This window comes from Bos javanicus, chromosome X (genome assembly GCF_032452875.1).
Source record: "Bos javanicus breed banteng chromosome X, ARS-OSU_banteng_1.0, whole genome shotgun sequence".
Lineage (NCBI taxonomy): Eukaryota > Metazoa > Chordata > Mammalia > Artiodactyla > Bovidae > Bos > Bos javanicus.
The window spans coordinates 27,993,026-28,020,123 of record NC_083897.1 but is presented as its reverse complement, the minus strand read 5'-3'; positions in this window follow the sequence as shown (position 1 = coordinate 28,020,123).

Here is a 27,098-nt window from a genome sequence, read left to right as displayed (position 1 = left end):
TAAAAGTTATCTCTAAAAAGCAAATATTCAGAGAATAATAAGTAAATCTTAGAATTTTAATATATTAGAGCATATTAAAAAAACTCAATAGATACCATCCCTCTGGGTCATCCCAGTGCACCAGCCCCAAGCATCTTGTATCATGCATTGAATCAGGATGGGGAACACGTGTACACCCGTGGCAGATTCATGTTGATGTATGGCAAAACCAATATAATATTGTAAAGTAATTAGCCTTCAATTAAAATAAATAAATTTATATTAAAAATCAATATATAATGTGGGATATAAAATTGAGGATATCTTCCAGAAATTAAAAAAGAAATGTAAGATAGAAAACAATTTAAAATAAAAAACCTAGGTGATCATTTGAGTATATCCAGCATCTGAATAATGAGAGTTCCAAAGAGAAAGAATAAATAAAAGTGAGAGGGAATTTTTAAAGTAAATAAAATTCATAGAACTGAAGATTATGATTTTCCAGGTCAAAAGGGCCCAGCATGATGACAAATGAAAAAAAGTTCATGATATCATGAAATTTTTTAAACCCAGGGATAAAGAGAAAAATGAAAAACTTACAGAGAAACTTCTGGCTATTGATGGTAAAAAGTCTGAGAGTAGCTCTTTCACCATAACAATAATAAAAATGGACATATATGAGGCAACTGCTTTCAGGCATTTGATGACAGGCAATAAAAACTGTAATCTCTGAGGGAGGCAAAATTGCTGAGGTGAGCCCCATGATTACTGTAGGCTGTACCTGGGGATACATTGCAGACCACAGTGCAGCATGCTGGAGGCTGAGATGGTCACCCTGAGCCAACGAGGCCGAGATCTGCATGGTATAGCAGCTGAATTAGTCAGAACACAAGGATGGTAGACAGCAGAGAGGAGAAACCTGAGCAGAGGAGTGGCTCCAGAAGTCTGGTAGGGGTCCCCCGTGAATTACTCACTGAGGTTTGGGTTTAACATATGGAGAATGAGACTATCCAAGATTTACCAAAGAGCATCTTCCATGGGGTTAAAACCAGAACAGAGATACTAAAGGTTCAGTAGTGCTAGGGGACAATATCACTTCAGTTCAGGCAGGCCAGAAAGACTACATCATCACCTTCATAACACTCCAAATTGTCTAATATTAAAAACAAATTAGTACCAAGTGTCATTGAGGATGTGGAATATCCAGACCTCTTACAGATTGCAGGTGAGAATGTCAAATCATTTGGCATTTTTGGTAAGAATTTTGGCAATTTCTTATAAAATTAAATATACACGTAAAAATTTCTTAGCCAGTCTACCTCTAGGTATTTATACAAGAAGAATAAAAACTCTCTTGTATACACAGACTTGTACACAAATGTTTATAGCACACTTTTGTCATAATAACCAAAAACTGGAAATAAATTTCCATCAATAGGTGAGTGGATAAATAAAATTTGGTATATCCATATAATAGAACCATATGCAGTAATGGAAAAAAAAGAGCTATGGATATACACAACAGTGTGCATGAATCTCAACAATATTATGCTAAATAAAACAAACCAGACGTAAAAGAGATCATCATATATAGCTTTATTTATGTAAAACTCTAGGAAAATGAAATTAACTCTGTAGAAACAGACTCTAACTTAATAGGTGCCTAAAGACAGGGTAGTAAGTAAAGACTAGCTGGGAAGAAGCATAAAGATACATATTGTGGTGATAAAAATGTCCTGTATCTTGATTCTGATGGTGGTTACATGGATGCATATATTTGTAAAAGTAATGTAATTTTATACTTCAAAGTTTACTTAAAATTATACTAGCTATGAAAAGAAATGGTAAAATGCAGTCCATGTTCATGAAAAAGAGCAATCAATAGAAACCAAACTCCAAATGAACCAGATTTTAGATTTATCAAAGTATTTAAAGTAGATATATTAAATATCTTCAAAGTTTTAAAGGAAAAATATGTCAAAATAATCCCTTTTGGAAAAAGCCTTAAATAGGGGATCTCAGCAGAAGAAAATGGAAATCTATGAAAAGGATTAAATAGAGAAACTAGAACTGAATAACACAGTACCAAATTGTAAAATCCACTGGATATGTTTGACAGCAGATTGGAGATGGCAGAAGAAGACTCATCAACTATACTCCAATAAAATTTTTTCAAAAGAAGAAGAAGAAAGACTCAATGAATTTGAATGTGGATCAATACTATCTAACCTGAATAATTGAGATAATATGAGATTGAAAGAAAACAAATAGAGCTTCAGAGTCTCATGTCACAATAAGAAAATTCAATAAACATTTATTTGGAGGTCCAGAAGAAAAGTGAGAATGAGTTGCACAATATATGAAAAATTAATGCATGAGATTTTCCCAAATCGGTGGATCATGGACAGGATAAATTAATACACAAGTGCACACATCTGCATGAACCCCTAGTTTTATTTAGCCAAACTACTAAATAACAAAGGCAGAGAAGTCTTTAGCCAGTGGGGGAAAAATATGGTTTTTTTTAATTTTTTTAAAATTTATTTATTTTAATTAAAGGCTAATTACTTTACAATATTGTATTGGTTTGCCATACATCAACATGAATCTGCCACAGGTGTACACGTGTTCCCAATCAGGAACAAAGATACAAAAGAGCTGACTACTCTTCAGCAACAATTGACATAGACATAGACAAATGAATGCCATCTTATAAGAGTCAAAGGAAAACAGTCAACACAGAATTGTGTATTAGATAATGATATCCTTCACAAAAGAGTGAAATAAAGAGGTTTTTACATAAACAAAAGCTGAAAGATTGTTACCAACAGACTTGCATTCAAAGAAATGCTGTTATTTCTTCAAGAGTGGAAACAATGCCTGGTAGAAGCTCAAATGGACAGTAAGTAACGCAGAATAAGAGAAAAAGTTAACTAATGGATAAAGACAAAAATTCCATGACAGAGAAAACTATTCAGGGGAAAAAAACTAAATCACATATGAAAAAGAAAGAGGCATTAGAATCATGCTTTAAAAATTTTTTATTGGAGATAATCTCCTACATAATATAATGTGTGTTAGTCATTCAGTCATGTCCAACTCTTTGCCACTCCATGGACTGTAGCCCGCCAGGCTCCTCTGTCCATGGAATTCTCCAGTTAAGAATACTGGAGTGGGTAGCCACTCCCTTCTCTAGGAGATCTTCCCAACCCAGGGAACAAACCCAGGTCTCCTGCATTTCAGGCAGATTCTTTACCATCTGAACCACCAGGGAAGCCCCCCATAATATTATACATTTAGCCAAACCAAAAACTGATTATTCTTGGGTTGAATAATCTCAGGTTTAAATATTTTAAATTCTTCTCCTGCACTCATTCTTAGGAATCTGTTGAATGATGTGTTCCACTTAAAACAAGGTTGTAAAATAAGAAAACAGGAAATGCAATATCCGGAAGATGGGCTCCAACACGGGAGAGAGGTGAGAGCAATGCCAAGACCTATTCTCAAGAATTATGATCTAGTGGATTGTGAGGGAGGCCCACACAGTTGTATTTTTAATAAGCACTGGGTGATTCTGATGCAAAGCCTGATTTAGGAAACACTGATATATATTTTCTTGTTTGATTTTATAATAACCCTGTGAATTACACTAATCAAAAATTATTATCCTCCTTCTACAAATTGAATCAAGGTCATACATGTAATAAGTGGAAAACTAGGATTAGAACTCACCTGATCTGAGGCTACTCTAAAAGGTGGCTAATTACAAAGAGAATGGGGTGAGGAGCCAAGGCCAGCACATAAGATACCTTTGCGTACAGTACAAAGAGACCTCTCTACATGAAAGAATTATAAATAAATGCTCTTCTTTCCTATAACCAGAGTCAGGACTTGGAAGAAGTGGAGGAAGAATGGGCTTTCAGCCATCAGTTATGCCCCAGGCCAGCTGTCTCTGTGCATAACAAAATTAGTGAAAATATTTTGGGAGAGGAATCCTTTATATATGTATATTTGGCATTCATGTTAACAATGATACTGATGAGTCAATTGCTAATTTTATTTACATTTCATTGTAAATGCTAAATATTATAACTTGAATGCAGTCACATGAGAATATGGTCAAACCTCATAAAGGAACAAAGAACAAAACCTGGTTAGCAGGAGGAGCTTTCCAATATTTTATGACCTTTGTTAATCTATCCTTTCCCTGTTTACATTTTGGAGTTACTTCTATCGTCTTTCTTAAATATTCCAAGACTACACTAAAATATTCCAAAATAATATAATTTGGAATATTAAAATATTCCAAAACTATATTAAAATAGTGCCCACCACTCTATCGAATGAAACTTGTATATAAATCTCTTCACTTGGTATTCTCTCACTTTCACATGTCATATACACCTGTGACTTTTGGGCACTGTATCTGATTTTAACAGGAAAAAAAAAACCACCCACATATTGATGTTCCTACATGTTTTCTTGTTTACATTATGTTCTTGCAATCTTTACTTTTTGAGCCCTTCACAGTTGGTTTCCCTGTATGGTTCCACATCACATATTTCAATATCTGACCAATGAAAATACAAACTTGAACTAATAGTATAAAAGGCAAAAAAGTGCCAGGGGTATAACTCCTCTGAGCAACTTTTAGGTACATTAGGATATTTGTAGAATAGATTTTTCCCCAAAATTATTTTTCTAAGATTTAAGAGTGAGTAGTTTCCTTTGGGTGAAAGCCAGGCAATCAGGTTTGCTATTCCCACCCCCACCCCCGCCCCTGCAAAGAATATAAGAAGCACTCTAAAGTTTGCAGTTCTTTCAGCCTGAGCATGAGAGAACCTTGTAGTGTTAGTGTTTTATATGATATGCCTGAAATAATGTCCTATATTTGTTCAGTCTTCAAAATACAGCCATAACTTTGTCACTTTTGTAATCAACACTGCTCTTATCTTCTCACCCTGATCTGAGCCATCTCCCCAGGATGATGTCTACTGCCTGCTATCTCCCTTTTCCATCTATGTTTCTCTTCAGTTTGTTCTAAGTGGAGGAGCTGCATTGAGCCTATTAAAGTGTATATCAAATCATATTCTTCCCTGCTCAAAAAGCTCTGATGGCTTCTCATCTCATTCTGACTGAAAGTCAACAGTTAACCTGGGGGCCTATGTGTCTATGTGTCTCTGAGAAATCTCCCCAACTGCCTTACCTCTCTGGTGTCACCCCTTGCTGCTCTTCATCTACCTCATTGCTGCACTCATTCTGGCTTCCTTGAACACCCTCTTCCTGTCCCTGCCTCAGGCCTTTGCAATTGCTTATCCCTCTGTTGTCCCTTATGTAGTTTCATGGCTGACTCCTCCATCTGTAGGTCTCTGCAGAAATTGCACCTCTCACCTGTACCACCAGTCTTCCTATCACTTTTCCTTACTGCAGTATTTTCCATAGCTCTTCCCCAATTTACATGTTGTTTACTTTATTAATTTGTTTGTCTAACTCCTTCTTACTACACCACACCCTTGCCCCACCTCCCCAAAAGAAGCAAACTCCACGAGGGTAGGAATTTCTGTTTATTTGTTCACTGCTTTAGCCCCAAAGCCTAGAAAGATGTCTGATATGTACTCAAGATTACTTGTTGAATGGCTGGATAGTTGAATGGATGATGGAATGATGGATGAATGTGTAATATAGACATACCAAGATTCTTCCTTTCAGGATATGATTAATAAAACATTGTGTACATGCACTTTCAATTGTCTCTCTAAAAACTATGAGAAGTCTCCATCAGAAGTCTTAGCTCCAATTCTGCATTGTAACTGTTTCCCCTCAATCTGACCCTCAGAAATAGTCTCACCTCACTCTCTTTTCAGAGAAGGCAGTGGCACCCCACTCCAGTACTCTTGCCTGGAAAATCCCATGGACGGAGGAGCCTGGTAGGCTGCAGTCCATGGGGTCGCTGAGAGTTGGAAATGACCAAGTGACTTCACTTTCACTTTCCACTTTCATGCATTGGAGAAGGAAATGACAACCCACTCCAGTGATCTTGCCTGGAGAATCCCAGGGACAGGGGAGCCTGGTAGGCTACCGTCTATGGGGTCACACAGAGTCAGACATGACTGAAACGACTTAGCAGCAGCAGCAGCAGCACTCTCTTTTTAATATTGGAAAATAAATACAGCACATATCTACTTATAAAGGATCATCTCCTATCTTCCTCTCTCCATACTTGCCCATACCAATAAAACCTTGTACCTAAAAATTGCCATTACATGAATTTATATTTCTGTTGTACATTCTAAACCTCACAGAGAGTGTTTAATCAACTATCATTTAGAGAGCAAATTAATCACTTTCATAATAGAATATCCTGAAAAAATAGTGGAATTTATAATAGAACCAAGAACTATTTCAACCAAAATTGGAAGTGTAAGAAAATAACAGAAAACCACAGTTTAAGGGAACACTACTTCCTGATTGCTGCAGTCTTTGTTTTTCATCATTTAGCAGAACTTCCTTGCATGTATTCATTTAATTATATTATTGTATGAAATGCATAATATGGCAGTGCCCTTGGGGTAGAGATGCCAGTTTTGTTTCTATCTGACCTCAAAAATTTTGTTCCTTTTTGCTAAAATAAACTGAATCAGGAAAAGACAAATTGCTCAGTTCAGGAACCATGGAAATATGGAAGTAGAATAAAATCATATAGCACTTTGCATTGATATAACACATAGGAGAAACAAATATTATAACTGAGGTATCAGCCAGTGGAGTCACCTCATTTGAAAGTAGTCGAATTTGAGGCCCAGAGATGGGAAGTGTTTGGGCCAAGGTCTTTCATATAGATTCTCTCATCTGATGATTGCAAGAACCCGATGAGTTATTATGCCAAGCTAATCTCTTCAGTCTTACTTTACAGACAAAGATTTTGAGGTTCAAAGAATGAACATGATTTGTGGAAATAGCACCCATCTTAAAGGAATGAACTGTGCTCTGTATTTCCGACACTGCCTTCTAGCCTCTCTGTATAACCTCGGCCAAATCCCTTCCCCATTACTGGTTTCAATTTTGTCATCTGTAAACTAGAGAAGTGAAAATGAATGACTTTCTAATCCTCTCATGTTATGATCCTACAACTCTGTCACTGTAACATAGTCAGGGATTGACTACAGTTCTGTTTGACCTCAGATCCACACAGTTTACTCTGCCCTTTGCTCTTTGTGCCTAGAGCAGGACAATCCTCATTTTGCTGAGGGGAATAAATCAAAATGGGGTTCTGCTGAGATTTGCACCTGAAAGCTCTTAAGTCAAGCTTGGCACCATACAATTTCAGAGTTGGGAAGGAAAAAGAAATTTCCTTTTCGATGAAATCAAGCAATCGTCTTCAGACATACTGCCCTTGACCCAGGTGTGATGAGCAGATGGTAAAAATCCCTCTTTACAATGGAGTACAAAAGACAATATTTTCACTTTGAAAGGAAGAGAGGCCATTATTTCAGCTCCTTATCTAAAGAGAGAAATTTCACCCTTAGCACTTTGTTTTCAGAAAGTAAAGCATGTGGCCTATTGCCCTACTTGGTCTTATTGGGAGAAAAGCACGGAAACCCAGATGGGACCATCAGTGAAGTGTAATTTCTACATATGAAGACTTTGTAAACAGCTTTGGGACTGTGTTAGCACCACCTGGTGGAGGAGAATTGTAGGATCATTGCCGACCAGCATGATGAGGACATCAGGCCTTTGGAGACAGGCAATGTGGATCTAAATTCTGGCTTGACCTTTTGTGATTTGTGCTTCCTTGCACATTTTTTTCCCTCTTTGGGTTTCACTGTGGAGCTTGTGGAATCTTAGTTCTCTGACCAGGGATTGAACCTGGGCCCCAGCAGTGAGACCACAGAGTCCTAACCACTGGCCCACCAGGGAAGTCCTTCCTTACATAATTCTTTACCTCTGTTCTTGCCAGTATATAAGCAGAGTCTAGCATAGAATAGGGACTGAATTCATGTCAGAGGTATGGAGTAAGTTAGCTTTATTTTCTGGTTCACCATCTTTATATAAAAATACCTATATTATAATTTAATTTAATTCTGATAGCGCTATTGTGAAGATTAAATGAGAAAATGTATGTTAGGTTCAAGTATTGGTTTCCTAGGGCTGTAATAAATTATCACAAATGTGGTGGCTTAAAGTAACAAATTTATTCTCTCACAGATCAGGAAGCTAAAAGCCTGAAATCAAGGTGTCAGCAGGGTTGATTCCTTGGGAAACTCTGACAGAGAAATCATACAAATATTTAATAGTATATATCCCTCCTGTACCTGTGGGAGAGACCCAGGAAAACTGAGTAAGTCCTAAAATGGCCCACTTACCACCTTAAATGCCGTCTTCAGCTAAAGACAAAGGAAGATGTTAGGGGGTGTGGGGCCACATTTTCAAACAAAGTATGGTAAGTAAGTGTAAGGTTGTTATACAGATTTAAGTCCATGCCTTCTCCATGGAAAAGAGTTCCAGATTTGGTAGTTCCTCCTGTTCCTGGTACAGAGAGGAGGACACTCCCTACACATGGATATTTCCCCTATAAACATATATTGCTCTTACAAAAAGGTAACTTAACTTCTACTTGGCTTTCAGACTTTTTCTCCCATCTACTTCATTTCTTTTTTTTTTTTTTCCAAAGCAAACAGCCTAAAATAATCCTTATGCCAAAGAGACATATTTTGGGGGTGACAAACTTTATGCTCCCCTTCATTTCTTTAATAATGTGGCATCTGCTTTGTCCTATCTCCTTCGTATTGTTTTAACTTTGGGGAATTCTTATTGGTGTTTTATATCAATTAGAATTTGATTCAATGATCTAACACAAAAATTCCAAATTGCAAATGACTTAAGCAATAGAGAATTTTATTTTTCTTGCATCTAAAGTAATTCCAGAAATGGCTATCCAGGGCTGATAGTGTAATTGTAAAGTCACCAGGAATTGAAGTTTCTTCTCTTTTTCAGTTCCACCCTCCTAATATGGTCTAATATGGCTGTTGAAACTCTAGCTCTTGCATCTGTATCCTGGGCATTAATAAGTAACAAAGGAGATTAAGCAGTGGAGTCAGTTATCTTTAAGGAGCTTTCCTGAATGTCCCACACAACATTTTCACTTCTATTACATTAGCCAAAATTTACTTCTCTCATTTGTTTTTTCTGCAAAGTAAGTTCAGAAATGCAGTCATTTAGTCAAGAATATCAACACAAGAAACAAGTTTGGGGCTCTATTACTATGGAAGGGGGAAAAAAACCAAAGATATTGGGTTAGTAACTAGTATTCTTTATCACATTTCTAATAAAGGAACTTGAGTAAGGTAAGAAGACAAATCAAGTAAAAAATGTCCAAGAAACAGCTGCGAGTAAGGCTATGGTCATGCCTTTCTTCAAAGTCCCTTTTCCACATTAGGCTTATTTAACAATGAGTTTGTACACTTACATTTGAAAAAAAAAATTTACATTTCACTCTGATAGAAAAATATAATGATTTCCACACTCATAATCATTTGACACTTGTGATAATAACCTGACATTTCTCTGCCCTTGAATTAATTGATGACCTTAATATATTTAAACATGAGTGAAAAAGAAATGGAGACTAGATAGCTGAGTCTGTAGTTTGCGAGCTCCTTTGTTGAGTCACAGCTATATAATACAATCTGTTCCCTTTTTGCCACCGCTCATTCTTATAATGTATAAATAAGAAGTGACTATTTAAAAATGAAGGAAACAATGAGTTAAACATAACTTTTCTTAAACACTTGTGCACTGCATTGCAGTACTGAAGTTGTTCCTTTTCCTTGGAAAAAGGTTATTTAACTTGTGCTTTACTATTAATGTTTATGACTAAGAAATAGAGCCAAGTTTTTGGAGATTTTAACAATGTGCTGATGCATAGAAAGGTAGCAAATCGATAAGATGTTGATGAAGAATCCACGTTGGAATCTCAGAACATGTGAACTTGTACAGTAGTGAACAGCGAAGCTAGTTTCAAAGCCTTCTCATGTGTTCAGTTCAGTCATGTCTGATTCTTTGCAGCCCCATGACTGTGGCACGCCAGGCTTCCCTGTCCATCATCAACTCCCGGAGCTTGCTCAACTCGTGTCCGTCAAGTCTGTAATGCCATCCAACCATCTCATCCTCTGTAATCCCCTTCTGCTCCTGCCCTTTATCTTTCTCAGCTTCAGGGTCTTTTCCAATGAGTCAGTTCTTTGCATCAGGTGATCAAAGTATTGGAGCTTCAGCTTCAGCATCAGTCCTTCTAATAAATATTGAGGACTGATTTCCTTCAGGATTGACTGGTTTGCAGTCCAAGGGACTCTCAAGAGTCTTCTGCAACACCACAGTTCAAAAGTATCAATATTTAGGGTGCTCAGCTTTTTTATGGTCCAAATTTCACATCCATACATGCCTAATGGAAAAACCATAGGTTTGACTAGACGGACTTCTGTCAGTAAAGTAATGTCTCTGCTTATTAATTTGCTGCCTGGGTTTGTCATAGCTTTTCTTCCAAGGAGTAAGCATCTTTTAATATCATGGTTGCTGTCACCATCTGCAGTGATTTTGGAGCCTCCCCAAAATAAAGTCTGTCACTGTTTCCATTGTTTCCCCATCTATTTGCCATGAAGTAATGGGACCAGATGCCATGATCTTAGCTTTTTGAATGTTGAGTTTTAAGCCAGCTCTTTCTCTCTCCTCTTTCACTTTCATCAAGAGGCTCTTTAGGTCCTCTTTGCTTTCTCCCATAAGCGTGGTGTCATCTGGATATCTGAGGTTATTGATATTTCTCCTGGCAATCTTGATTCCAGCTTGTGCTTCATCTAGTCTGGCATTTCACATGTTATACTCTGCATATAAATTAAATAAGCAAGGTAACAATATACAGCCTTAGCATACTCCTTTCCCAATTTGAAACCAGTACATTGCTCTGAGTGTGGTTCTAACTGTTACTTCTTGAGCTGCATACAGATTTCTCAGGAGGCAGGTAAGGTGGTCTGGTATTCCCATCTCTTTAAGAATTTCCCAGTTTGTTGGGATCCACACAGTCAAAGGCTTTAGTGTAGTCAATGAAGTAGAAATAGAAGTTTTCTGGAATTCCCTTGCTTTTTCTGTGATCCAGTGGATGTTGACATCTGATTTCTGGTTCCTCTGCCTTTTCTAAATCCATCTTCAACATCTGGAAGTTCTCAGTTCATGTACTGTTGAAGTTAACCTTGGAGAATTTTGAGCATTACTTTCTTGCATATGAGATGAGTGCAACTGTGTGGTATTTGAGCATTCCTTGGCATTGCCTTTCTTTGTGATTAGAATGAAAACTGACCTTTTCCAGTCCTGTGACCACTGCTGAGTTTTCCAAATTTGCTGGCATATTGAGTGCAGCACTTTCACAGCATCATCTTTTAGGCTGTGAAATAGCTCAACTAGAATTCCTTCACTTCCATTAGTTTTATTTGTAGTGATACTTCCTAAGGCCCACTTGACTTCGCACTTCAGGATGTCTGGCTCTAGGTGAGTGATCACACCATTGTGATTATCTGAGTCATTAAGCTCTTTTTTGTATAATTCTGCGTATTCTTACCACTTCTTCTTAATATCTTCTGCTTCTGTTACATACATCCATACTGTTTCTGTCTTTTATTGTGCCCCTCTTCACTTGAAATGTTCCCTTGGTATCTCTAATTTTCTTGAAGAGATCTGGAGTCTTTCCCATTCTGTTGTTTTCTTCTATTTATTTTCATTGATCACTGAGGAAAGCTTTCTTATCTCCCCTTGCTGTTCTTTGGAACTCTGCATTCAGATAGATATATCTTTCCTTTTCTTCTTTGCCTTTCATGTCTCTTCTTTTCTCAGCTATATGTAAGGCCTTCTCAGACATTCATTTTTTCCTTTTTACAATTATTTTTCTTGGGGATGGTTTTGATCACCGCCTCCATGTTACAATGTTACATGTTACAGTGTTACAAACCTCCATCCATAGTTCTTCAGGCCCACTACCTATCAGATCTAATCCAATGAATCTATTTGTCACTTTTACTGTATAAGCATAAGGGATTTGATTTAGGTTACCTGAACGGTCTAGTGTTTTCCTACTTTCTTCAGTTTACGTCTGAATTTGGCAATAAGGAGTTCATGATCTGAGCCAGTCACCTCCTGTTCTTGTTTTTGCTGACTGTATAGAGTTTATCCATCTTTGGCTACAAAGAATATAATCAGTCTGATTTAGGTATTGACCATCTGGTGATGTTCATGTGTAGAGTAGTCTCTTGTGTTGTCGGAAAAGAGTGTTTGATATGACCAGTGTGTTTTCTTGGCAAAACTCTATTAGCCTTTGCCCTGCTTCCGTTTTTTACTTCAAGGCCAAACTTGCCTGTTACTCCAGGTATTTCTTGACTTCCTACTTTTGTATTCCAGTCCCCCATGATGAAAAAGACATCTTTTGGGGTGTTAGTTCTAAAAGGCCTTGTAGGTCTTCATAGAGCTTTTGAACTTCAGCTTCTTTGGCATTAGTGTTTGGGGCATAGACTTGGATTACTGTGATATTGTATGGTTTGCCTTGGAAATGAACAGAGATAATTCTTTTGTTTTTGAGATGGCACCAAAGTACTGCATTTCAGGCTCTTTTGTTGACTAGGAGGGCTACTCAATTTCTTCTAAGGGATTCTTGCCCCAGTAGTAGATATCAAGGTCATCTGAATTAAATTTGCCCATTCCAGTCCATTTTAGTTCACTGATTCCTAAAATGTTGATGTTCACTCTTGCCATCTCCTGTTTCACCACTGCCAATTTACCTTGATTCATGGACCTAATATCCCAGGTTCCTATGCAGTATTGTTCTTTATGACATCAGACTTTATTTCCATCACCTGTCACATCCGCAGCTGGGTGTTGTTTTCACTTTGGCTCAGCCTCCTCATTCTTTAGCCATATTCATTTTTGTTAGTTGAGAAAGGATATCCAGACCACTTAGAATCATGGCCTATAAGAAAGCAAGGAGCTGGTGAGCTCTAAATAAGTGACACTGACGTTTGGATGCAGATTTTTCTCTTTGAAATTGTCTTCCTCTTTACCTTGTTCTCTCCGTATTAGCAGTTGTGTTGAAATCATTGTTCTTTTCAAGAGTGAGAATGCTTATATTTTTTATTGATACTCTTCAAGTTTATAGTTACTAAATGCAGCTTAAATTCTAGAGACATCTTGAATTCTTATATTCCTGTCATCTCTTATATTTTAAAACTAAATGCAGGTTGTCATTTATGTTCAGAAATAGTGTAAGGTTGTATGGAGATTCTAAGAATCCAAAGGACTTTCCTAAAATTCTTCTCCATTAAGGAAAATAACTGTTGTATGATTCATTAAAAATAAAGCCTATGCATAAAAGTAAAACTGAGCAAACTGGAGTAGTGTGCCCCTCAAATAGCATAATTTTCAAAGAACTCTGTTCAGTCTTTTGCATCTTGTGAGCTCCTTAACATGAGGCACCATCCCAAAGACTGTGCCAGTTCTTTGAGCAAGGAAGCAGAAGTTTTAGAGCCTGCCTTGTCCAGCTGTGATTTCCTCCTTCAAAATACCAATGTTTTTCATGCAATTTTTCCCTTATACTACCAATCTGCATTGCTTTTACCAGATTTGAGCTGGGTGGCATACCACAGCTTCTCAGATCTAGAGTATTCACTGTGCAGAGGCTGTACCAGGGATGGATTCAAACAGCTAGGATTTATTCATCCACTGAGCTTAACATGCATATGGTACCACATTTACTATTCTACTCACTAATTCAGGTGATGGCTCCTGGGATCTAATTAGCACACTGATTTCTTCTGTGAGAGGTGTTAAGCCCATGTATTATATCTGGCATTGGTAGGACTTCACTGGATTATCTAAATTCAAATGTTTCTGTTTCCTATTTATATCCAGCTCTAGGTCAAGATTTAACTGTACGCAAGGCAGGTAAAAACATAACTCCTTATCACTTACTCTGCTCCATGGTCTGTCTCTTGTCCCAAAGCCACTAATGCTGCTTCTAGTTCTCATGCTGGCATGCAGTACATAGTGGCTCATTTCCCGATTGAGGTGATGAGAGTGATTTGCTCACTTGTGGTTCACAGAGAAATCCTCAAAGCCTCTGTGACACTGTCGCTGACACCAAAGCATAGAGGAAGGGGACTGACAAAATCTGCCAACAGCATGCTATTTCCGGGTAGGTAGCATCATTTGAGAATGAAATACTTCAAAGGACTCCGTACTGGGAGGAACAACTTGAAGGAACTTTTCCTCTAATTGCTTGTTGCCAGTTCATTCATTAACTCATTAAACATACTTTTATTGAATGTCTGTTATATGACAGGTTTTTCTAGGTGTTGGGGACCCAGCAGAGAGCAAGACAGAAAGGTTCCAGCATTCCTAAAACTCATGTTTTTGTGCAGGAGACACAATAATCAAGGTGGAAAGAATCCCAGATGGTAATAAATGCTGTAAAGATGACAAAACAGATGAGAAAAACACTAATGGAAAACTGTGGCTTCTGACATAGTTTAAATGTACTTATCAAGGCCTTTCAGCACCTTGAAGAGGTTTTCTGGGGTAATTCACTTGAAAAATAAGAAAGCAGATACAGATAATCAGTCACGATCCCAGTCTACGTATATGTTCACAGTCTCTATTGAAAACCAGCAGCCATCTGTTCAACAATGAGGTGGAAACTGGGGAGGGCAGATACAGTCTGTTCACTTGCTCTTTACTGCTGGAGAGTGTCACAGAAATGCCTTTGCCAAGCCAGCATATCTGATCCTACACTACTGACCCAGATTGCTGTTGTCAGTGGTCACCACATGTAGGTTTCTGGGCCAGATTTACTGGGGACAAGTCTCTCTGCAGGTGGGGGAAAGGAGCCCATTGAGGTGAGAAGAGCTATCTGAGGCAGTGGCAGTGTGGGCACCTCTCTTGTTGCTGGGATCATGCATATAATTTGCCCCCTGCCCTGATTTATTCTCTCGGTTTCTGACAACGTCCTGTGTGATGACTCTTTTCTGTGTTGGCAAACGATTTATGGCACTTGATTTCTGTTTGTTTTCTTGACTTTCTACTCCACCACTGTCCTGACTCATATTTTATTTGCAGTCTAATTTCTGAGTTCCAGCTTTTCTCCTTGTTCCCTTGCCCTCCAGATATACATTGCACGGCCAATACACTGGCCCAATCACTATGATAGATGTACATGCCTATCTGCGATGACATTATTAGCTGTGATTAATTGTGTATTAAAATCTTCACAGAAAAATGATTTGAAAAATCTGCTTAGTTCTGAAAAGATCCTATATTGTTTACTTTTCTTAGATCAATCCAGAAAAAAAAAAAAAATTTGCATTACCCTGATCATTCTTTCCCAGTTTCCACTTTAACTTTTGGTGGGCTATATAAAATTTGAAACTGTTCATTTTCCTGCTCCACTAGTTAGAGATGTAGACAAATGCTCAGGTCTTAGCTCACACAATAGTATGGAGTTCTCAACCCAGGGATAATTTTGCCCCCTAGGGGATATTTGGCAAAGTCTAGGGTATTTTTTCCCCTTCATGGATCACAGCCTTTTTGAGGTGAAGGGGCTTGTGTAACTTAATGAAGCTATGAGCCATGCCATGCAGGGCCACCCAAGATGGACGGCCATAGTGAAGAGTCCTGACAAAATGTGGTCCACTGGAGGAGGAAATGGAATCCACTCCAGTATTCTTGCTTCAAGAACCCCATGGACAGTAATGAAAAGGCCAACAACATGACACTGGTAGTTCAGCGCCCCACCCTCCCCTCCCCCCACCCCTCGCCCCGCCAAGATGGGTCAGTGTCCAAATATGCTACTGGTGAAGGGCAGAGAAATAGCTCCAAAAAGAATGAAGAGGCTGGACCAAAGTGGAAGCAATGCTCAGTTGTGGATGTGTCTGGTGGTAAAAGTAAAGTTGGATGCTGTAGAAAGCAATACTGCATAGGAACCTGGAATGTTAAATCCATAAATCAAGGTAAACTGGACGTAGTCAAGCAAGAGATTGAAATCATGAGCATTGACATGTTAGGAATCAGTGAATTAAAATGGACCAGAATGGGCAAATTTAATTCAGATGATCATAATACCTACTACTGTGGGCAAGAATCCCTTAGAAGAAATGGAGTAACCCTCATAGTCAACAAAAGAGTCTGAAATACAGTCCTTGGGTGCAATCTCAAAAATGACAGAATGATCTGTTCCTTTCCAAGGCAAATCATTCAACATCACAATTTGTTTTTATTCAGTCGCAACAGGCAAATATGGCCTTGGAATACAGAATGAAGCAGGGCAAAGACTAATCGAGTTTTGCCAAGAAAATGCACTGGTCATAGCAAACATCCTCTTCCAACAACACAAGAGAAGACTCTACACATGGACATCACCAGATGGTCAACACCAAAATCAGACTGATTATATTCTTCGCAGCCAAAGATGGAGAAGCTCTATACAGTCAGCAAAAACAAGACCAGGAGCTGACTGTGGCTCAGACCATGAACTCCTTATTGCTAAATTCAGACTTAAATTGAAGAAAGTAGGGAAAACCACTAGACCATACAGGCATGACCTAAATCAAATCCCTTATGATTATACAGTGGAAGTGAGAAATAGATTTAAGGGCCTAGATCTGATAGATAGAGTGCCTGATTAACTATGGAATGAGGTTCATGACATTGTACAGGAGACAGGGATCAAGGCCATCTCCATGGAAAAGAAATGCAAAAAAGCAAAATGGGTGTCTGGGGAGGCCTTACAAATAGCTGTGAAAAGAAGAGAAAAGCAAAGGAGCAAAGGAAAGATATAAGCATCTGAATGTAGATTTCCAAAGAATAGCAAGAAGAGAAAAGAAAGCCTTCTTCAGCAATCAATGCAAAGAAATAGAAAAAAACAACAGAATGGGAAAGACTAGAGATCTCCTCAGGAAAACTGGAGATGCCAAAGGAACATTTTGTGCAAAGATGGGCTCGATAAAGGACAGAAATGGTATGGACCTAACAGAAGCAGAAGATATTAAGAAGAGATGGCAAGAATATACAGAAGAACTGTACAAAAAAGATCTTCACGACCAAGATAATCACAATGGTGTGATCACTCACCTAGAGCCAGACATCTTGGAATGTGAAGTCAAGTGGGCCTTAGAAAGCATCACTATGAAGAAAGCAGGTGGAGGTGATGGAATTCCAGTTGAGCTATTTCAAATCCTGAAAGATGATGCTGTGAAAGTGCTGCACTTAATATGCCAGCAAATTTTGAAAACTCAGCAGTGGCCACAGGAGTGGAAAAGGTCAGTTTTCATTCCAATCCCAAAGAAAGGCAATGCCAAAGAATGCTCTAATTACTGCACAATTGCACTCATCTCACATGCTAGTAAAGTAATGCTCAAAATTCTCCAAGCCAGGCTTCAGCAATATGTGAACTGCGAACTTCCAGATGTTCAAGCTGGTTTTAGAAAAGGCAGAGGAACCAGAGATCAAATTGCCAACATCCACTGGATCATGGAAAAAGCAAGAGAGTTCCAGAAAAACATCTATTTCTGCTTTATTGATTTGCCAAAGCCTTTGACTGTGTGGATCACAATAAACTGTGGAAAATTCTGAAAGAGAGGGGAATATCAGACCACCTGATCTGCCTTTTGAGAAATTTGTATGCAAGTCAGGAAGCAACAGTTAGAACTGGACGTGGAACAACAGACTTGTTCCAAACAGGAAAAGGCGTACGTCAAGGCTGTATATTGTCCCCCTGCTTATTTAACTTATATGCAGAGTACATCATGAGAAACACTGGACTGGAAGAACACAAGCTGGAATCAAGATTTCCAGGAGAAATATCAATAACCTCAGATATGCAAATGACACCACCTTTATGGCAGAAAGTGAAGAGGAACTAAAAAGCCTCTTGATGAAAGTGAAAGTGGAGAGTGAAAGAGTGGGCTTAAAGCCCAACATTCAGAAAACAAAGATCATGGCATCTGGTCCCATCACTTCATGGGAAATAGCTGGGGCAGCAGTGGAAACAGTGTCAGACTTTATTTTTGGGGGCTCCAAACTCACTGCAGGTGGTGACTGCAGCCATGAAATTAAAAGACGCTTACTCCTTGGTAGGAAAGTTATGACCAACCTAGATAGCATATTCAAAAGCAGAGACATTGCTTTACCAACAAAGGTCTGTATAGTCAAGGCTACGGTTTTTCCAGTGGTCATGCATGGATGTGAGAGTTGGACTGTGAAGGCTGAGCGCTGAAGAATTGCTGCTTTTGAACTGTGGTGTTGGAGAAGACTCTTGAGAGTCCCTTGGACTGCAAGGAGATCCAACCAGTCCATTCTGAAGGAGATCAGCCCTGGGATTTCTTTGGAAGGAATGATGCTAAAGCTGAAACTCCAGTACTTTGGCCACCTCATGTGAAGAGTTGACTCATTGGAAAAGACTCTGATGTTGGGAGGGATTGAGGGCAGGAGGAGAAGGGGATGACAGAGGATGAGATGGCTGGATGGCATCACTGACTCGATGGACGTGAGTCTGGGTAAACTCTGGGAGTTGGTGATGGACAGGGAGGCCTGGCGTGCTGCGATTCATGGGGTCGCAAAGAGTCGGACATGACTGAGTGACTGAACTGAACTGAAGCTGTATCCAACTCTTTGCAGCCCCATGGACTGCAGCATGCCAGGCTTCCCTGTCCTTCACTATCTCCTGGAACTTGCTCAAACTCATGTCCATTGCATCAGTGATACCATCCAACCATCTCATCCTCTTTCACCCCCTTCTCCTCCTGCCCTCAGTCTTTCCCAGCATCAGGGTCTTTTCCAATGAGTCAGCTCTTTGCATCAGGCACCCAAGTATTTGAGCTTCATCTTCAGCATTCATCCTTCCAATGATCTCCTTGCGGTCCAAGGGACTCTCAAGAGTCTTCTCCAGCACCACAATTCAAAAGCATCAGTTCTTCAGTGCTTAATCTTCTTTATGGTCCAGATATCACATCTGTACATGACTACTTGAAAAACCATCAGGTGAGACCCAGGAGAACTGAGTAATGACATAATGGTCAAAGTCTTCACCTTAAACACTATCTGCAGGTACAGAAAAGAGAGGCTATTGGGGGTAGTGATTTGAGACTTCAAAGAGGAATAAAGCAATTGATATGGAGATGGAAATGCAAGTGTTTGGTAAATAAATGCATGTTGGGCCAAACAGAGACAGTAGGACCCAGAGAGGGATTTTAATAAATAGACATAGCTAGGTCTGTTCCTTTCTACGCACCTAGTTCATACTCAAGTTATCTATGTCGATAGTTCCCATCCTGGACAAAGTCCTCCATCTACATTCCTCACACAGAGGGAAGGTCAGATATTTTTCTTGAGTCTTTTGCACCTTGATTGTTTCAGCTCAAATAATCCACATAACAAAGACATTTTGGGGTGGCAAATTTTGCTCCCCTACAGAATCATCTTGTTGCAGGAAACAGTGGTGGGGTATGAGAGAATGGTAACACCCCAGGTCACATCTAAGTCCCTGGGACAGCCGCCAAGTGTAGGTTCTTGGCTTTACACAAGAAAGAATTCAAGCTTGAGCCATAGTAAAGTGAAAGAAGGTTTATTTAGGGAGTAATACACTGCATAGACAGGGTGTGGGCCATTTTGGAATATTAGAGGCACCAGGGTATGCAGGGTTGTCAGTTTTTATGCTGCTGCTGCTGCTGCTGCTGCTGCTGCTGCTAAATCGCTTCAGTTGTGTCTGACTGTGTGACCCCATAGACGGCAGCCCACCAGGCTCCCCCGTCCCTGGGATTCTCCAGGCAAGAACACTGGAGTGGGTTGCCATTTCCTTCTCCAATGCATGAGAGTGAAAAGTAAAAGTGAAGTCGTTCAGTCGTGTCCAGCTCTTAGCAACTCCATGGATTGCAGCCTACCAGGCTCCTCCATCCATGGGATTTTCCAGGCAAGAGTACTAGAGTTGCCTTCTCTGTGTCAGTTTTTATAGGCGTGGGTAATTTCATAGGCTAATGAGTGGGAGGATTATTACAAATATTTTGTGAAAGGATCAAGGATTTCCACTTTTTGATCTTTGATGGTTGGCCTCGGAACTTTCATGGGTGTGTTGTGGGTGTATTGTTTAGCTTGCTGATGTATTACAATGAGCATATACTGAGGCTCAAGTTCTAGTGAAAGTCAACCATCTGCCATCTTGGGCCTAGTTGGTTCTAACCAGTTTATGTCACATCCTCAGTAGCTGTCATTCTTTTAATTGTTGTGCCCTGCCCCCTTCTTGTCTCAATCTGTCCTCACATATCAATAGTGCCAATGCTGAGAAGCCCTGATATAGACTATAGCAGATTGATACAGGACTTTATTCTTTTGCCAGCTCCACTTAAAGCTTGCTCTCATTTTAGAAACATACTTTTTGAATATCTTGAGGAATTGAATGTGGAAAGTGTGGTTTTAATGAAGACTTGTGTATGAGGAGAAAAATTTAAGAAAATTTGAGATATATATAATATATTGAAATCTATGTAAATATCATGTTGTTGTATAGTTGCCTCCCCCGGCCCACCCCGCCGAGATCGAGATTTCCACCTCTCTGCCTGCAGCACTCTTAGCTACTACCATGTGGTCCAGAAAAGTGATAAAGTGCAAGTGTTAGCAGCTAAGTCGTGTCTGACTCTTTGTGACCCCATGGACAGTAGACCACCAGGCTCCTCTGTCCATGGGATTTCCCAGGCAAGAATACTGGGCTTTGTTGCCACTTTCTACTCCAAGGTATCTTCCTGACCCAGGGATTTAACCCAGGTCTCCTGCATTGAAAGTGGATTCTGTACCACTGAGCCACCAGAGAAGTCCCATAGTTGTATCATTACTACATCAATAAATTTACAGTGTATATTTCACATAAGTCTTATAAATTAAAATGTTAGTTATAACTGCAGGTAGCTAGATATGAGCAGAGAAATGAGGGCAGCGGCCAGGTGGTGGGAAAGCAGGAATCTTGTATATAGCAGGGGTTCATGGGAAGACAAAGGAAAGCAGAAACCTCAAGACTGACAGGAACATATTTTGGGTGTAAGTGTTCTGGAGGCAGACAAAGGAAGATGGGGAAAGATAGGAATCTCCTAAGTCCAAATGTAACCTGTTACTCAGTATACCCTGATTACAATAAGAAGTACCATAATGCACTGACACCATGATACTTCTGATCTAAGCTAAATAAGGACAAAAATCCCTCCTTCCCCCAGGAAGATGGAGCTGGGATGAAAATCAGGGAATCTGAATATGACCCCCAAACTCCTGCTTCCTCAGTGAATATTCCACTGCTTCATTTGAATGTCCATCACAACCTGCTTGCCAAAGAAACCCAGGGCAGAAACTCCTCACCTGTCTGCCTGCCTTTTCTGTGAGAGGATATTCTTGCTTAAATAAACATGCACTTTAACTTCTGTGCTTGTCTCCAAATTCTTTCCGAATGAGTCAAGAAATGTAAATTCACCAGGAACATAGCCACTTAAAATATGTAGTTTTACACACATTGTTACTGAATCAGATTCTACTGCTCTTTGCTCAAAAATCCATACCAAGAAGCAATTGTTGATACAAAAGAATGTTGCTTTTAAGCAGAATGGTGATAATCTGGGGAAATGTTAGACTCAATGTCATCCACAAACCACCTCTGAAGATTCCACTCTGCCATGAAAGAGAAAAAGGGAAGAAATCTCAGTTAATCATTGACCCCATTGATATCAGGTCAGAGTCATCACCACTCCCCACTGTGTGTAGTCCTGTCAACTTGTGGTTTTTCTTTAGATGTTATCTTGTTCACACAATTTGTTCACAAGGCTACTGAAGGGTAACCTTGGGAAGAGATCTGGTCATCTGTTAATTGCTTATTCTTCATTTCTACTTCTTTAATCTATGGAAAGAACCAACAAGTTAGGTAAGATATTGTGTGATCAAAACATTTGAAAGGTATGTTAGGGCTGGAGGTGAGTAGAGCATGAGGGTAGCTGGTTTAAGTTACTGACTACACAAAGGGGCCTCCTGCAGAGAGCTTTCCTGCTGAAAGCTGCTTACAATGTGATTATAAAATTACAAGTACATTTACCCTGAGTAATTTTTTTTTCTTTTTTTTTTAATTTTTTAAAATTTTATTTTATTTTTAAACTTTACATAATTGTATTAGTTTTGCTGAGTAATTTTTAAATTTTTACTCTATATACAGTTTTAGCTGCTGTATCAAAGAAATTGTACTTTTGAGTTGTGTTTGTTTGTGTTGTTTAGTTTATCAGCTTATAAGACAATCAGTGTTTCTAAATCATTTGGATGGCATTTTCATTTGATTTTTCACTAGTGAGAATTGAGGAATCATCTGTTGAAGGGCTGGATACAGTTGAAAAAAATACTTTGAAAATTAAAACGTTAAGTAATCTCAGAATTATATATTATGCAAAGACAAAATAGTGACATTTGCCCTTCTAATAATACTTTGTGTTGTGCTTAGTCGCTTAGTTGTGTCCAACTCTTTGTGACCCCATGAACAGAGGAGCCTGGTGAGCTATGTAGCCAGCTAGGCTCCTCTGTCAAGTAGCTTGCCAGGCTCCTCTGTCCATGGTAATTCTCCAGGCAAGAATACTAGATTGGGTTGCCATGCCCTCCATCAGGGGATCTTCCCAACCCAGGGATTGAACCCAGGTCCCCCACATTGCAGGCAGATTCCTTACCATCTGAGCCGCCAGTGAAGCCCATTAATATGGGAGTAGGTAGCCTATCCCTTCTCCAGGGGATCTTCGTGACCCAGGAATTGAATAGGGGTCTCCTGCATTGCAGCACATTCTTTACCAACTGAGCTCTAAGTTTTATTAAATTCTATAAATAACAATTACTGTTGAGGAGCATATAGATTTTAGTACTGATTCTTGCTTTCTGAATGAAAAACATTGAAATCAAATATTCTGAATGATGACTACACTTTTATTTCAAAACTGAGGTTATTATTTGGTAAACCAAAGGAACATATATATTTCCAATAGACAAATATTTACCTGAACAAATTGGACCTTAAGACATGAGATAATTTAACGATTTATAGTCATGAACATACATGGAAGGTATATGGAGAGAAAAATAATGATTTTCCAGGTTGTAGTTTCAATAGTTTTTAAAAGACCTAAGACAGTAACTGTCACGTACAAATCTTTCATGAAACTATTTAGAACTTGCTAATATAAATTTCATTTTATGACATTTCTCCTTGCCTGAAGAATGTTAGCTAGGAAGACGAGTACATGCATGAATATATGTTCAGTTGTGTTTGACTCTGTGCAACCTCATGGACTGTAGACTGCCAGGCTTCTCTGTCCATGGGATTTCCCATGCAAGAATACTGAAATGGGTTGCCATTCCCTTCTCCAGGAGATCTTCCTGACTCAGAGATCAAACCTGGGTCTCCTGCATTGGCAGGCAGATTCTTTACCAGTGACCCACCAGGGAAGCCCAAGTAAAGGAGAAACGAAATCCATATTGTAAGCCTGAACGGTATGTGGTACAGAATGAGATAGATGATTACTCAGAATCACATGTTCAAAAATTAAAAGGAAATAATAACTGACTTCATGTTTTTACTTTACTTCATTATTTTATGCAATTTAACATAGTCCAAACCTAGACAGCATATTAAAAAGCAGAGACATTACTTTACCAACAAAGTTTCAACTAGTCAAAGCTATGGTTTTTCCAATAGTCATGTATGGATGTGAGAGTTGGAGAGCCAAGCACCGAAGAATTAATGCTTTTGAACTGTGGTATTGGAGAAGACTCTTGAGAGTCCCTTGGACTGCAAGGAGATCCAACCAGTCCATTCTGAAGGAAATCAGTTCTGAATATTCATTGGAAGGACTGATGCTGAAGCTGAAACTCCAATACTTTGGTCACCTGATGCGAAGAACGAACTCACTGGCAAAGACCCTGATGCTGGGAAAGATTGAAGCTGGGAGGAGAAGGGGACAACAGAGGATGAGATGGTTGGATGGCATTACCGACTCAATGGACATGAGTTTCAGTAAGCTCTCAGAGTTGGTGATGGACAGGGAAGCCTGGTGTGCTGCAGTCCATGGTGTCACAAAGAGTCAGACGTGACTTAGCGACTGAACTGAACTGAACTGAATATAGTCACCCAGTGCTAAACACGTAGATTTTGACTAAAGGTTTAGGAATGGAAGTAAGGATAACATAGTTAAGAGATTTGATGTCAAACAAACCTGTTTTCAGGTTCATGTTCCACTCTCTACTAACATAGTCCTTTGGGCAAGTTGCAAACTTCTCAACTTCTACTGCCAAAGCACACAGGAGCTCTGTGAAAGAGTTTCTGGAGGACTAAGATATGTTCCCCTCATTCTTAGGACAGCCTGAACCTGTGAGCCTGTGGCCTCTGGGCATGAATAGCCGTATTTGGTTATTGCCATGGGTTCTTATTTGGTGGCTCAGATGGTAAAGAATTTGCCTGCCAAGGAGGAGACCTGGGTTTGATCCCTGAGTCAGGAAGATCCCCTGGAGAAGGTCATGGCAACCCACTCCAGTATTCTTGCCTGGAGAATCCCATGGACAGAGGAGCCTGGAGGGTAACAGTCCATGGGGTCGCAAAGAGTTGGACACTACTGAGTGACTAATATTTTCGCTTAACTTTTCATGTGTTCTATAAATATTATCGATGCGAAGTTTGTCATGTGGTAAAAAACGTTGGGAAGTTGATAATGAAGGGGAGCCGATTTTGCCACCCCAACCTATGTCCTTTGAGTATAAGGATTATTTTTTTTTATCTAAAGGCAATGAAAACCCAGTAGATTCAGGAAAAGTTCTTCACCTCCCCTCACTTGCTTAAATTTACACTGGAAAGGGGGCCTGTTCCTTGAAAAGAGCTCTTCCTAGAGATAACCTTCTGTTCTCTAATCATCTCCTCTCCCTTTCTGTGAATAGCCTTCCTGCCTTTTGTATACTTCAGATCCTTCCCCTTGCCTTAGCTTCCAATTGGTATGTCAGCCTCAATTTCTTGGCTGCCCTTTGAGTCTTCGTATCATTATGGGGCTCCTGTACATATGTAGCCAAATTTGTTTTGCTCATGTTAATTGGTCTTAAGCCAATTTAATTATTAGGCCAGCCAAAGAACCTAGAATGCGAGAAGAGGATTTTTTTTTTTCTTTCTGATCCTACAACAATGTTTGAATCACAATTTTTTTTCTTTAAAAAATGGCATAACTGTGAGAATTAGGTTATATTAAAATTCTGTCCAGTACAGAGTGAGAATTCAAAATATGTTATATATTATTAGTAGTAATTAAAAAGGAGCAGAATTTGCTACCCCAAAATATGCCTGTTTGGTGTAACAATTATTTTAGGCTGCTTATTTATAGGAAAAGCTCAGAAAATTGAGTAGAAATTATCCTTTTGTAAGAGACATTTAAATTTATAGAAATATCCATGATTAAAACTCTAGAAAACTTTATCGGTGGAGAAGGCATGAACTTAATCCTGGATCGTAAGCTTACCCTTGTTTATTGTGCTTTGCCTAAAACCCTGCCTCTCCCCCTTCCAGCATCTTCTTTTGTCTTTAGTTGAAGATGATGTTTAAGGTTGTGACTTGGGCCATTTTTGGAGAATTACTTAGTTTTCTTGGGTGTCTCACATGTATAGAGAGGAATATTTATTATTAAACTTCTATTGTTTTTCTCCTGTTAATCTGTCTTTTATTACAGGAGGTCTCAGACAAGAACCTAGGAGGATAGAAGGAAAATTATTTTTTCATCTCCCATAAGAGTAAAGGGTCAAAATACATAATAAACATATAAAAATCATTTTTTAAAGAATCTAAACCTTCATACAAAATGAAAAGAGCTTGGAGGGGAGAGTTATTTTAACCATATAACCTTACTAGGAATGAGGTTATTTTTATCATGTGAGAGTGAGTGATAGTCCAACTCTTTGCGACCCCATGGGCTGTAGCCCATCAGGCTCCCCCGTCCATGGGATTTCCCAGGAAAGAATCCTGGAGTGGGTTGCCATTCCCTTCTCCAGGGATCATGTGTATATGTTACTTTTTAAAAAAACTAGTGCGTTTTTCAAAAAGGATCTTAACCTTCAGCGTTTTCTCTTGAGGGAATCTCCACTAGGATATATTCTTTCTTTTCTTTGTTTTCATTTTCTCTCTGTGTGATGTTGCATCTAGACTTTGAAATTAACCAAAGCATTTCCATTGTTGACCAACTGTTGGAGGAAGACAATTAATTTTGTTCAGTGGTGGTTGTTTATTCTTTCTGACCACAAACTCTATATGTCATGCTTCTTCATCAGCCTATCAAGTTTTTCATTAACTCTGACTGTGAAATTGACAACTTTCTGGGCTTCATTTTGTTGTCACTCAGAAAAGCATATTTGCTTAGTTGTGAACCTGCCACTGGCCTTCACTTCCTAACTTCTTTCTAATAATGACTTTGAAGAGCTTACAATAGGACCTATACCCTCTATGCTTGCTGGACTGATACCCAGCTTACATTTGAGTAAGACTAGACTGTTATACCTGATCTTAGCCAAAAGCTAAGGCACCATTGGAGACCAAAGGAAGGAGAGACAATTTCATCCTCATATCTGAAACTTAGAATTCAAAGACATTCTCCTCTTTAAGATATTATATAACAAAATAAATTTTACCCTTCAAAAAATATTAACCTTCTAATGTGTGCCAGGCACTATGTCTCAGAGAGACTGAGTGGAATTCCATGAGCCCATAACACAAAGGAGCTCACAATTTAGCTTATACCAGAAACTCCTGGGAAGCTTGTAAATATAAAAAATTCTAAGTCTCCAATTGCAGTAGGTCTGAGTTGCGGACTCAGGGATCTGTATGATTTATAGGCATTTCACATCATTCTTACAAGCTTCCCTGGTGGCTCAAATGGTAATGAATCTGCCTGCGATATGGGAGACCCAGGTTCAATCCCTGGGTTGGGAAGATCCCTGGAGACTGGAGTAGCAATGCACTCCTGTATTCTTGCCTGGAGAATCTCATGGACAGAGGAGACTGGTAGGCT